Below are 13215 nucleotides of genomic sequence, written 5' to 3' on the forward strand. Positions count from 1 at the left end.
TCCTGTCTTACCCCTAGGTTCTTCATGACATTTTTTTTTCTTAAATTCCATATATATGTGTTAGCATATGGTATTTGTCTTTCTCTTTCTGACTTACTTCACTCTGTATGACAGACTCTAGGTCTATCCACCTCATTAAAAATAGCTCAATTTCGTTTCTTTTTATGGCTGAGTAATATTCCATTGTATATATGTGCCACATCTTCTTTATCCATTCATCCGATGATGGGCACTTAGGTTGTTTCCATTTCCGGGCTATTGTAAATAGAGCTGCAATGAACATTTCGGTACATGACTCTTTTTGAATTATGGTTTTCTCAGGGTATATGCCCAGTAGTGGGATTGCTGGGTCATATGGTAGTTCTATTTGTAGTTTTTTAAGGAACCTCCATACTGTTCTCCATAGTGGCTGTACCAATTCACATTCCCACCAGCAGTGCAAGAGTGTTCCCTTTTCTCCACACCCTCTCCAGCATTTATTGTTTCTAGATTTTTTGATGATGGCCATTCTAACTGGTGTGAGATGATATCTCATTGTAGTTTTGATTTACATTTCTCTAATGATTAATGATGTTAAGCATTCTTTCATGTGTTTGTTGGCACATTGAACAATTTTTAATAGACTAGGGAAAAAATGCTAAAATAATGATAGAACCCTGAAAAATGTCACAGATAGTTAGTATTGCCCTTCACATATGTGGATACTTGCTCTTAGATTCCATTATTCATTAATAATTGTATTTTCTGTGTTTCTAGACTATATTTATGACCCTTTGAATTATCCTAAGGCAAAAATTTAGTTATAGGCAGATTAAAGATAAAACAGGTTTTATTATATTTCTCTCACAAGTGATGTACTTCTTAAGATGATGCTATAACATCATGAAAGCTCATCAAAATAATTGTAAAATATAATGTCAAATTATGTTTTGAACAACACTGATCACAATATTTAGCAAATATATCATGTACAAATGCTCCCTAATTCTTTTTTTTTTGAATGTGTGCTGTACATTTTCTTTTTTCTTTTTTAAAATTTTTGGCTGCATTGGGTCTTTGTTGCTGCGCATGGGGTTTCTTTAGTGGTGGCGAGTGGGGGCTACTCTTTATTGCGGTGCACGGGCTTCTCATTGCGATGGCTTCTCTTGTTGTGGAGCACGGGCTCTAGGCTCACGGGGTTCCGTAGCTGTGGCACGCGGGCTCAGTAGTTGCGACGTATGGACTGAGTAGTTGTGGTGTGCGGGCTCTAGAGCACAGGCTCAGTAGTTGTGGAGCCTGGGCTTAGTTGCTCCGCAGCATGTGGGATCTTCCTGGACCAGGGATCGAACCTGTGTCCCCTGCATTGGCAGGCAGATTCTTAACCACTGCGCCAACAGGGAAGTCCTTGTAGATTGTCTTAATAAAATACTGTTCAATATGTATTTTGGGGTGAAAGGAAATATTGGTTAAACTAGTTACCCAAATCTGGAGCCTGCAAATGAGAAGTGTTTCTGTAACTGTCCGAACTTAGCATCCAGTTTCAAAGTGCCTAGATTCGAATGTCGTTGCTAATACTTATCGACTGTGTGACCTCAGGCAAGTTTCTTAACCCCTCTGTGCCTCAGTTTTATCATTGTAAAGTGGAAGAATTAAAAGTATTGATGTCATTACGTTGTTATAACAATTAAACTTGGAACAAATAGCACACTGTAAGTGTCATATAGCCTTATAAATTTGGTCATTATTGTCGGAAAGTAGAGAAATGGATATGGTCGTTTTATAGATGTCCTTGACTCCTCTAAGTCTCAGCCATTGTGGGGAAGCAAAAACTATCTCCCATACTCCCTCTAGTAAGGTGCCAATTTCTGCCTCAAGGTATGCTGAGGGCTCACTAGAATGGAGTTTTCCATGCAGTTCTCTAAAGGTAAATTTAGGGAAATGTACATGGAAAATGGGAAATAGGAGTCATGGCAATGACTTAGTCGAAGTCCAACACTGAATGAGTCCAAGCACATGATTCTTGCCTTCAAAGCTGGAGACATAAGATTTAGACACCTATATAATTTAGGAGTGTTTTCAGTTGTAAATATCAAAACACACAGTGGCTGGCCTGTTCCACAAGTGTTTTTGTTATCTCATGTCTCTTGTCTTAAAGTCTCAGCAGAAATTTTTATCTTAACATCCCCTTAAATACTCAGCCACCCAAATGGGCAATTCAAAGCCTGAGTTGAATAAAATTATATATTCACTTTTCACTTCTATACACTGAAGTAGCTAAATCTGAAGACTGATAAATTTTACATTCCTTAAAATTTACCTTCTTCAATTTATGGTATGAATTCTATGAATTTGCAGAGAGAACATTCAGCATATATTAAAGTCCCTGTTAGATGGTTTTACACTTGATTTTGCTATTCAAGCAAACTTTTCTTCTTTAAGTGAGCTCAGAACCTGGCTGCAGTTTGTCCAGAAGCATGGGAACTTCAATTGTTCAGTCATTCCTCTCATTCTTACACATAGAGTTTCTGATCTCAGTTTGATAGTTTTCTGTTTGGGCAAGAGGGGACCCTCATGTTACATCTTCTTCCAGCCGAATATAAAGATTTTATTTGTATAAGATTATGATTACTTTGTACAAAAATAGCTGACAAATGCTATGGTAGCTATGTGTTCTAGACAACTGTGAGGCCTTTGTGTTGACAGGCTAAGTCACTGGTTGTTTCAGCTTTACTTTCTTGTGTTATAAAGTTTACAGTTTCCACAGTGTATTATCAAAAGTGCTTATTAGCAATAACAGCAGTTTTCTTTTCCATTCTTAGAAACACTCCAGTATTTGCATTTTCTGTAATGAGAATTAGTGTTGCTTAGAAGAGTTTTTGCCTTTGAGCAAGAGTTTTAAGAGATTACCCATAGGCAAGAGATAACTGCATAGAAACAGAACTAGACCAGGACTCCAGGGACCTGTAGTTCAGGAATTCTTGAAAGAAACTAGGAAACTATATCATTATCTTAATTCTTAATGTTATTTTTAATGGTTTTAAAATCTTTTTTCTGTATAAGTATATTCTGTTTCAGAGTACCTCAAAATAATGTCTAATATTATTTAGCATTAATATGAATAGATAATCCCATAATTTATTTAAGCCTTTACAGTTTTTAAATAACTTTCATAAATGTAAAAACCTAGAAATGTCAAATTTTTTGAAAGATACAGCATTTATAAATCACATCAGCTTAGTCAAACACACTTTTTATTTAGAAAAAAAATCCAGCATTACAAAATATTAACGTAAAAGATAGAAGGTACCTGAAACCATTGTATTAACCACTGTTTATAGTTGAGTATACATTTCTCTGCTGTTTATTTTTCTAAACATTTACTTGTGATTTTTTCCTTTTTAAACAAAGATAGAACTATACCATCCGTGTGTTTTTTCACATACCAATAGATCTTGAATAACCTCTTGTGTTTACATTATGTTGAATCTATTTAATCTTTTAAATTGCTACGCAGTATTCTATAGTTCATTCAGTCAATCAATTGATAGACATTTAGATTGTTCTCAGTGTTTCTCTAATACAATCAAAACTGCATTAATATTCTCAAACACTTATTTTTGGAATTTCTGCAAGTACATCTGAAGGATAAATTTCTGTTTAGGATGTCTATGTTAAAGAATAATAACATTTGCAAATTTAAAAGGCATTTCCAAATTGTCTTCCAAAAAAGGTTATATCAGCTTCCACTCCCACCAACAATGCATAATCAGAGTTTGATAAACTACTTATTTTCTTATCCTCTTTTCCACATGTGTTAAATAAGCGGGCTGGAGCACATGCACTTATATTCTTGCCTGATTGTCTCCCACCATGGATGGCAAAACCCTAATGTCAGGCACTATGGCTTGCTCAACTTTAATTACTTAGTGGATAGCATGTTGCCTTGCACATAGTACATCATCAATAAATATCTGTTAAATGAACACATCTGTGGATCCCTCCAGATCTCCTATTTTATGGCTCAGTGATGATGATGATGTTGATGATGTATCTTAGTGTGCTTCCATAGATAGCTAAATATAAAGTCTCATGAACTGTTGGCAATAGGTGATTAGGATGTGTGAGATAGCAGGAAAATATATATATATATTGGTCTCTGCCTTCTGTTCTAATTAGGTAACTCTTGGTGGGCTCCTGGATGGAGGCTGGTCACCACAAAGATCAAGCCATGATTAGAAACTTGGAATTTTCAGCCCTCCTCCAGAGAAAGGAGAGGGGCTAGAAATGAAGTTAATGATCCATGATGCCTAGGTGATAATGCCTCTATAAAAATCCCTAAAGTATGGGTTTGAAGAGCTTCTGGGTTGGTGACTGCTTGGAAGTGCTAGGAGAGCAGTGCTCTGGGAGAGAGCATGGAATCTCTGTGCCCCTTCTCACATAGCTTGCTCTGCACATCTCTTTCATCTGGATGTTCATCTGTATCTTTTAGCATATCATTTTATAGTAAACCAGTAAACAGCAAGTATACTGTTTTCCTTAATTCTGTGAGCCACCCTAGCAAATTAATTGAACCCAAGGTGAGGGTTTTGGGGATTTATAGCTGATAGGTCAGAAACACAGGTGACAACCTGGACTTGCTATTTGAAATTGGGGTGGGGAGCAGTCTTGTGGGACTGAGCCCGTAAACTATGGTTCTGGCTCTATCTCCAGGTTGATAGTGTCAGGGTTGAGTTAAATTGTGGGATGCCCAGCTTGTGTCACAGAATTGCTTGGTGTGGGAAAAATTCCCACACATTTGGTGACCAGAAGTGTCAGTAGTGAAGTGTTCCGTGTGAGTAGTAAAGGGGAGATACACAAGAAAGTGAGTTTTTCCTACTCAGGATGGCTCTTAAATTCCTACAGCTCTTACATAGTCTCTTGCAATTGGAGACTATAGTAGGTTGAGGTAGGCAAAAGATCAAGAAAATCTTACTGTATCCCATCGTGAGGAGAAATAAATAAACTCTTTTTCTAGATGATCTTTAGACTACTGCCTCTCCCTCTGATTAAATCTGAGACTATTTGATCAATTAAAGGAAATGCTTCCAGACATTTATTATAAAAGTCTTAATAGGGCTTCCATTCTTCTCAGTGACAGTTTTAGATTTTCATATCTATTCTTCTCTGTGACAACTGTAATATCTTGTGTTTTCATGAGAATTTCTAAGAGTATATGGGAGAAATACAAGCCAGCAATTACTATATATTCTTTTAGCTGAGTATGGTGAGAATTGCAAGAAGGGAACAGTGTGCTGGAATTGCTAAATGAAATAAGTAATGGTGAAAAAATTCTGTGACTTGGAGAGACATACAGAGAATTTTTCTCGATCTTCAGAGACAATAGAAAAGGTATGGTATTGGGATCAGGTAGACTTGGTCCTACCAGTTATTATCTCTAAGTCAGAGTACATCTGTTTCCTCATCTATAAAATGGGAATAATTATGTTACCTACTTATGGGGATTGTTAGAGATTATGATGGAAATCAACTGTTATTCATTTTTGCGGTCCCAGTGTGATCATCTCTTCTGAGAAGCTATTCTTGACTCTCTTCTCCCACAAAATTAGGTAAAATACCCTGTCTCTGGGCATTCCTCCCACCCCTACACTTATTCCCACTCTACACCAGGACTTTCTGCTATCACTGCATTTCTTATCATATTGAAATTGCATCTATATATACTTGTCACTGCCACTAGATTGTGATATCCTTATAACCTTTATGTCTTCAACACTTAAATAGAGTACCTGCTCATCAAAGAGTATGAACTCAGTAAATGTTTGTTGAGTGAATTAATGACATATTTCAAGTGCTTGCCCGGTAGTTAAAACATTAAAAACATTCAATAATTTGTTCTTGACTTCTTTTGTAAATTTTTATCTCCAAAGTTTTATCAAGGAAAAGATTTATCTTTTGTTTATGATGCTTTAACTACTAAAATGCAGAGTTAGGACTGTTTTTGGATCCATTCTAGGTAATTAGATACACTGTGAGAGACATGGTTCATGGAAGGTTAAGATCTATCAAACTACATGAATAACAGGATGAAAATTGCTTCAGACCTTTAGTCATAGCCTATGCACATACATCTAGAAAAAAATTATTTATTTGACCCTTTGTCCATATTTTTTGTAAATACATAACTTGGCAGTGTCAATTTAGATCAATGTGTTGGAGACCTTTTTTTTGCGTTTGTCTCAGCTGCCTTATTGCACTGCATTACAAATGATGTTAATTCTGTGCTTAATTATGCTTAGCATAATATATTTGCAGCCCAGTGTTTATCAGTTGGACATAACAAAAATGCTGTTGTTTCTTCCCATCTTCCTTCTGCTTATCACTTGTTGATTTTTGAAAGCAGCTGGAGTTGTTCCATGTGAATGGAAACAATTACAAGGCTGTACAATAAATGCTTTCTCTCTAGAAACCATCTTATATCAACTGTGATCTTTGCTTTTTAAAGATTTGGTGTACGTTTTCATGCAAACTTTTAACCTGATTTTTGCTACCCTTTCAGATCAGAAGAAATCTCTTAGATAAAAAAAAAGCTCACATTTGAATTTTTCAAAAGCGTGTATATTTCATCCATTGAAACAAGAACTTCCATGTCTCCAAATTGACTATTATAATCTGTCAGGCATGTGTTGATTCATGTTTACATAGAAGACCATCTTAATATAATGACGGTATTTGTGCCTTAGGTTCTCATATTTTTAACTATTGCACATGACTTCGGAGTTGGAAAATGAGTAGCTTTTGGATAGTATTTATTTTAAAATGATCGCTTCAGCTAGTTTGTCCATTAGAGATGAATTTATTAAAAAAATGTTCTTTAAAATTTTTTTTGAGTGTAAGGTCAAAACTGCAATTAGAGCATAAGTGTAATTATTGAAAAACATTGTAGATTATGTGAGTTTTCCCGAAAGTTCTAAGGTTAAACTTCATGAAAAATATTTTTGGTGGCTATCAATACTTATTAAAAATTAACATCATCTTTTTTTGGTCCCACCATGTGGCATGCGGGATCCTAGTTCCCTGACCAAGGATCTAATCCGTACTCCCTGCAGTGGAAGAGCAGAGTCCTAACCGCTAGACTGCCAGGGAATTCCCAAATTAACATCATTTCTGAGAGTAGTTTTTTTTTTTTAATAGATCTTTATTGGAGTATAATTGCTTCACAATACTGTGTTAGTTTCTGTTGCACAACAAAGCGAATCAGCCATATGCATACACATGTCCCCATACAGAGAGTAGTTTTACAAGTAAAGCTTAGGTCATTATAAAACATATGAGTTATGCTTTAATAATAATAGCCATGCTTATTAAGCAGCTATTCTATGTCAAATGCTTTACATAAATTATACATAATTATCTCATTTATTCCTCAGAACAGTCCCTTTAAAGGAGAGGACAAGAAAGTTAAGGATTTTGTTCAAATTTGGTAAGTGGAAGATGCAGGATCAGAGGTCATGTTGGCCTGTGCTAAATCCTTGCTCTATATCTGTTGATATTGCTCATCTTCCTTCACCCATCCTGCCACCAGGGGGACCCAGGGGATATAGCCAAATGAAAGCTCCAGCCAAGGGCCTTCTCTATTCTGAACTTTGCTGACACCCTAAATCCTTGCTGCCTTTCCATTTCAGTAAACTTAACACATCCAGGAAGGAATTTTTTGGCTTACTTTATTCCATGTAAGTTTCTCTTTTGTTCTAGCAAATTCTAAATGCAAGAGAGCCTCTTCCTTTAGTGTAAGTTGCTCAAGGTGGTAACAGCAATTAAATGCCACATTTCCTTCCTTTCTCTTTCTCTCTTCCCTTCTGATCCTTTCTTTGCCACCACTGACTGCCTGGCATGTATGTAATAAGTGCTCAAGAAATGGCAGCTGCTGTTGTGTTCCAGGCTCTGGGGCTCCTCTCTGAAGGGATTTTTGGTAATAATAATAATAATCATAGCTAATATTTATAGCGCAGTATGTACCAGAATCCCTTTCAAGCACTTTAAATGCATGTGCTCTGTTATTATGTCTGTCTTTATCAAGCAAGGAAAAGGTGAGGCTCAGAAAGCACATCACCTGTCTAAGATAACAGTGATAACTGGTTGGTGTCATAGTTCTGGAGCTCGAGTTTTCTGACTTCTAGTCCTTTACTGACTGATGTGGTGGCGTAAAAATGTGCTGCTCAAATCTCCTTCAAGAGAATCTGCTGTGAGGAGCGTAGCTGATGACAGACTCCAGCTGGAAACCCCTTTAAAACCACCGTGGTGTTCATACCCAAACCATACTTCCTTCCCCTGGGCTGCCTCTGGACAATGACTGAGCATGGTGGGGATAATAGTACTAGCTCATTCCAGAAATGGAAAAATAATTCAACATTAGTAACTCTGTTAATATAATTCACCTAGAGGAGAACAAATAAGAGAAATCATGTAATCCTACCAATCAAGTATTGGAAAAAAACTCAATAAACTAGGGACTGTATGGCCACATTTTAAATTAATAGTTACCACCTAAAAGCCAGTATTATGTCAGTGAAAACACAATGAGAAAATCCCCATAATGTCAAGAATAAAGCCAGAGTGTCCACTGTCACTACATTTTTTCCTTTTTTTAATTGAAATGTAGTTGATGTAGAATAATATGTTAATTTCAGCTGTACTACATAGTGATTTGACATTTACATACATTATGAAATGATCATCATGACAAATCTAGTAACCTTCTGTCCCCATACAAAGTTATTAAGATATTATTGATCATATTCTTTATGTTGTATGTTGCATCCTTGTGGCTTATTTATAACTGAAGATTTGTGCCTATTAATCCCCTTTACTTATTTTATCTCCCACCTCCCAGCAACCATCAGTTTGTTCTCTGTTTTCATTTGTTTTGTTTGTGCTTTAGCTTCCACATATAAGTGAAATCATCTGGTATTTGTCTTTTTCTGTCTGATTTATTTTACTTAACATAATAACATTTAGATCCATTCATGTTGCCACAAATGGCAAATTGTATTCTTTTTTATGACTAATATTCCATTGTATATATGTACCACATCTTCTTTATCCATTCATTTATTGATGGACATTTAGATTGTTTCCATATCTTGGCTATTTAATGCTGCAGTGAAACAATAGCATGCATAAATCTTTTCAAATTAGTGTTTTTGTTTTCTTTGGGTAAATACCCAGAAGTGAAATTGCTGGATCATATGGCAGTTCTATTTTTAATTTTTTGAGGAAACTCCATACTGTTTTCCATAGTGACTCCACCAATTTATAATCCCACAAACAAGGGTTCCCTTTTCTCCACATCCTTGCCAATACTTGTTTCTTGTCTTTTTGATAATTGCCATTCTGACAGGTAAGATGTGGTAGCTCACCATGGTTTTGATTTGCATTTCCCTGATGATTAGTGATGTTGAGCATCTTTTCAGGTGTCTGTTGGCTATCTGTAGAAAAATTTCTATTCGGGACCTCTGCCCATTTTTTAATTGGGTTGTTTTTTTATATTGAGTTGTATGAGTTCTTTATGTATTTTAAATATCAACCCCTTATTGGATATATGTGATATTGCAAATACCCTCTCTCATTCTGTAGGCTGCCTTTTTGTTTTGTTGATAGTTTCCTTTGCTGTGCAAAGCTATTTATTTTGATGTAGTCCCATTTGTTTATTTTTGCTTTTGTGTCCCATGCCTGAGAAGAAAATATATGGAACGTATCACAAATTTCTGTGTCATCCTTGCTCAGAAGCCATGCTAATCTTCTCTGTATTGCTCCAATGTTAGCATATGTGTTGCCCAAGTGAGCACTCACTACTACTTTTTTAACATGGTTCTGAAGGTACTTGCCAGTACAATTAGAGAGGAGAGAATGAGGCATAGATATTTGAAAAAGGATGTAATATTATCATTATTTGCAAATGTTATACTTGCTTACATGAATGTACAAAAGAATCAACTGAACAATTGTAACAAACAATAGAAGAATTTATAAATGGCTGAGTATAATAATAAACAGCAAGCAACTTTCATAAGTACAGACAATAACCAACTGGAAGTTATAATGGAAGAAAATATCACATTTACAATATAAAAAAATTTATAGAAATTAATTTAACAAGAAATATACAAAATCTGTACAAATAAGGAAAGCATACATTTTCTTAAATAGGAAGATTCAATGTTATAAAGATATCAGCGCTTCCTAATGTAAGTAATAAATTCTATATCAGTAAATACAATAAGAGTGTTATTTGTTCATTTGTTTTTTGAACTGGAAGGGTTGAGTCACATGGAAAATAGGGAAAAATATTCAAGAAAAGTCTGGGCAAAGAAGAGTAACAAGTTACAGTCTCTCCCATATTTTAAAATATAGAGTTATAGTAATTGCATTAATGTAATAATAATGCATGGATAAACATGCAGATAAATGGAATAGAAAAGAAAGTCCGTAAGTAGACACAAATATGTGTTGGATATTAGTGTATGGCAAGAATGGCATAGCAAATCAGTAGGTAAGTGATGAATTATTTAATAAATGGTATTGGGACAACTGGATAGTAATCTGGAAAATAAAATTATTTTTGGACTCTTACCTCATTTTTTATCCCTAAATTCCAAATGTTTCAAAGATTTAAACTTAAAAATAAAAACTATACTATAGAAATATTATGTATGTATACACACAGGTGTGTGTGTGTGTGTGTGTGTGTGTGTGTGTGTGTGTGTGTGTGTGTGTGTATGTAAAACATTTCAAGGTTAAGAAGACATTTCTAGGGTTAATCCAAAACTAAGAAATCTTAAATTAAAAGATTAATTTGATCATATAAAATTAAAATAAAATTATCTTGTCATTAAAATCCATAAGCAAAGGAAAAAACACAAATGACAAGCCAGGGGAAAATATTTTGTCTGCAACTCATGACATAGACCAAAGGATATGTTTCTCAGCATATATAAATAAATATGTGAGAAGAAGACCAATAATCCTACAAGAAATGGACAAAGGATCAAAACAGTTGGTATCAAAGGAAATATAAATGGGTCTTAACATATGAAAAGGTATTCACTTAATATATAATAGGAAAAAAATTAATTTAAGTTAAAACTACAAGGAAGTGCCATTTTCCCTTGTTAGTTTGGCAGAGATAAAAGAATTCTGATAGCATGCTATATTGAAAGGGGTGTGAGACAATAGGTATTCAATACACTGCTATTAGTTATACAATTTGGTATAAACTCTATACAAGGCTATTTAACAATATCTTATCAAAATTACAAATGCATATATTCTTTGATCCTGCAATACTACTCTGGGAATTTATCCACAGCTATGCCTGTCACGTCTTAAGTGACAAATATACAAGGATATTCCTTATAGGGCTGTTTGAAATAAAAAGATTGGAAGCAGCATAAATACCTATATTAGGACACTGGTTAAGTAAATTATGTACCTGTATGGCATGGGATTCTATGCAACCTTTTAAAGAATGAAGCTGTTCTATATGTACTGATTTTGGACAGTTTCCAATATATAATGTTAAAAGAGTAAAGGGAAGAATATGGTGTATAGTACAAGTTTTTGTTGTTTCTGTTGTTGTTGTTTGTTTTACACTTGTATGCTTTTATATGCATTGAACATCTGTAAAATGATCAAGGTACCTCCAGGGAATGAAAGTAGGAAACTAGGGGACAGGAGAAGTGAAATAGACTAAATTTTTAATCTACAAATTTTCATTTGAATTTTTTACTGCGTGAGGTATTACATACATATAATACTCAGTGACAGCACTAAGCACACTACTCAATTCACTTGATCTTTTCTTGGTACCAAGACTTTCTAGATGGAGAATGAAATGGTCATTTACATATGGAACAAGCTTCTTATCTTGTCGAAGACTGGTAAGTTTGCTGACTGGCTGCTGCTTTAGGCTGCTTTTGAAACAGGGAGTGCATGCCTGTACTTAACAGGGACTCTGGTGACGTGCCCTGTGATTTTGATGCCAGAGATGAAAACCTAGAGAGATAGTAATAGGAGGATGAGACTAGGAATTACAGTGGGTGGGGTGAACAGACTTTGGGATAAGGAGGTGAAACTTGCCAGCAATTTTCACCCCTTTTATTAAGGTATTTATCTTGGATGGATATCTGCTTTGTACTCTGTGAAAGTCAAAAATCAGGCCATGGAGTTAACCAGAGCCTGGAGTTCTTTCTAAGGAAGCAAAGTGGCTAAGAAAACACAGCAGTAATTTAATGTTTATAAAGAATGGGCTGAAATAACTATAGTATATCAAAAGCAAATAACTGCTGAGGAAATTGGCATATTTTAATTTGGTTCAGACTATATTTTACATGTTCTGGCTGTACTGTAATGTACGAGTTTGTATGTAGAGCTTAAATGTATAATTAATACAGCTTTGAGGCTAGTTCTATCCACATGATTAAAATTTGTCATGGAATTAACTTTCACATAGAGACTTTTTAACATGTTATAGTCAATGCTATAAATTAGATCTTCTCTGATGAGCTCTGAATAAAGGATTCTAATTTATCTCAGTGGTATTTTATTAGAGACATTTTAATTGCTATGGCAGGTATAAAGCACCATCAGTATCTTGGCTAAACATTTCAGTTACTGAAATCATGCTCCCTCCTAGTAAAAATAATTGGTTTAAAGAATATTCTGTTTTATTGAAGATGAACTAAAAGTCTTTTATTTTATACTCCTCACATTGATATGATTCAGCCTCACATTGAAACTTTGTGGGAAGTTTGCTCCGTAAAGGAAAAAAGGAATGTTTTTACATCAGTGAAGGAAATTATATACTATCCCAAGGAAGAAATCCCAAATTTCCCTTCCAGAGATCTAAAAGTAAAGATCTGGGAATTGATTGCTGGTGAATAGGTTATGGGTGTGGCATTTTTAAATTGCTTTCCAATTATTTGTATTTTTTCCTTATATCTATTTTTTAAAAAATCAAAATAATAGAAATATATACTTGAAAAATTTCCAATAATCCTTTCTCGATAACTACTCTTAACAGTTTGGCATACATTCTTCCAGAAATTTTCCACACAAAGTATTTTTTTCCTCCTTAAAATTCTGGATCTGTTGCCAACAAATGTCTGAATTCTTCCTGCTCTGCCTGCTGCATTTTATCAAATTTGCCCACCCCATGCAGTTTCAATCACTTTGTTGGAA

General features: G+C 34.9%; 1 protein-coding gene and 1 non-coding gene across 3 annotated transcripts in view; one reads left to right on the forward strand and one right to left on the reverse strand.

Annotated features, from left to right (window-relative positions):
* Nucleotides 1–13215, forward strand: part of MORC1 (MORC family CW-type zinc finger 1) — a 360669-nt gene that overhangs the window by 51223 nt on the left and 296231 nt on the right. Inside the window, exon 3 of one of the 2 annotated variants that reach the window (XM_073804253.1) lies at nt 11849–11915. The exons of the other annotated variant lie outside the window; for it this stretch is intronic. The gene's annotated coding sequence lies outside the window, so the exon portion shown is untranslated. The remainder of the gene's footprint in view (nt 1–11848; nt 11916–13215) is intronic. 2 annotated transcript variants of the gene reach the window in all.
* LOC117312307 (U6 spliceosomal RNA) lies at nt 9718–9824 on the reverse strand. Its single transcript, XR_004526563.1, has one exon. It is a non-coding gene; the product is annotated as a U6 spliceosomal RNA (small nuclear RNA).

The sequence above is a fragment of the Tursiops truncatus genome, chromosome 4, assembly GCF_011762595.2.
Source record: "Tursiops truncatus isolate mTurTru1 chromosome 4, mTurTru1.mat.Y, whole genome shotgun sequence".
NCBI classification, from domain to species: domain Eukaryota; kingdom Metazoa; phylum Chordata; class Mammalia; order Artiodactyla; family Delphinidae; genus Tursiops; species Tursiops truncatus.